At 52.1% G+C, this 1,083-nt stretch overlaps 1 long non-coding RNA gene across 1 annotated transcript; it reads left to right on the top strand.

The window, feature by feature from the left end:
* The first annotated feature begins 166 nt into the window (after positions 1 to 166).
* LOC111646386 (uncharacterized) lies at positions 167 to 1,034 on the top strand. Its single transcript, XR_015436450.1, has 3 exons — positions 167 to 310; positions 657 to 764; positions 949 to 1,034. It is a non-coding gene; the product is annotated as an uncharacterized LOC111646386 (long non-coding RNA).
* Positions 1,035 to 1,083: the final 49 nt, after the last annotated feature.

Below are 1,083 nucleotides of genomic sequence, written 5' to 3' on the forward strand. Positions count from 1 at the left end.
AGAGTAAGAGATGATCCTCCGCCCTTCGCTTTAACGCTCGGTGTAAAACACAAGGCCGGGCTCCGGTGCAGCAGTCTGTCAGACGCACAATACAAACCTTCAACTGGACTCTGATTGGTTGAACTGGTGTTAATGATCGGGGCGTGTGTGTCCTCTGCAGGGCCTCCTGCAGGAGTGTAATGAGTCGGGGGCTGAGTACCTTTTCCAGACGGACAAACCGTACGATGTGAGCTACGACACCGGAGATAAGAGCATCCAGTGCGGCCGACACGTCGACGTCTTTAAACTCTGGCTCATGTGGAAGGCGAAGGTACGGGTGTAACTCCAGTGAGGCTCCTCCCTCTAACGCTCGCCCCGTGAATCTGTCGGTCAGCTGGTTACAGACGGGGCCGGAGGCTCAGTCTGCTGCAGCAGAGCATCAGGATGTGACTTAGGATCAGTTTCAGGACTTCAGCTCTTCTTCTTATTTCCTTCAATGTGTGTTTGGACCGTCGTCCAGCTGCTCCAGTGACGAGCTGCTGTCACCGATTTAACTTCACTCACCTCTGATGCTACTTAACTTAACTAAATTAAACTGAACTTATCTTAACTTAAATATTAACCTAGAGTCTGTCTCTCTCTCTCTCTCTCTCTCTCTCTCTCTCTCTCTCTCTCAGGGCTCACAGGGGTTTGGATCTCAGATCAACAAATGCTTAGAGAACGCCGAGTATCTCCACGATCAGCTGCAGAGGAGGAGCGACTTTGAGCTGGTCTTTAAAGACAAGGTAAGTTCAGATTCTCCATCTGACTTTTGTTTGGGTGATTGATAAGAATCTAAGTGATGTAATAAAGATGAGCTACAGCTGATGCGACCTGAAGTCTCACGCTCCACGGCGCCGCTGTGACACGTTGGACCGTCTGTGTCTGTCTCATTAACCTCTGACACATGTGTCTCCGCCTCTCTCACAGCCAGAGCACAGTAATGTGTGTTTCTGGTACATCCCCCCCAGTCTGAGAGGCCTGCCGCCTGGACCCGACCGAGACTCCAGACTCCATCAGGTCAGTCCGGGACGCCGCAGAGAGGGAGGGGCTCCGCTGCTGCAG

This window comes from Seriola lalandi, unplaced genomic scaffold (assembly GCF_002814215.2).
Source record: "Seriola lalandi dorsalis isolate HSWRI2012SDOR001 ecotype SW California unplaced genomic scaffold, Sedor1 jcf7180002054970, whole genome shotgun sequence".
Classification (NCBI taxonomy): domain Eukaryota; kingdom Metazoa; phylum Chordata; class Actinopteri; order Carangiformes; family Carangidae; genus Seriola; species Seriola lalandi.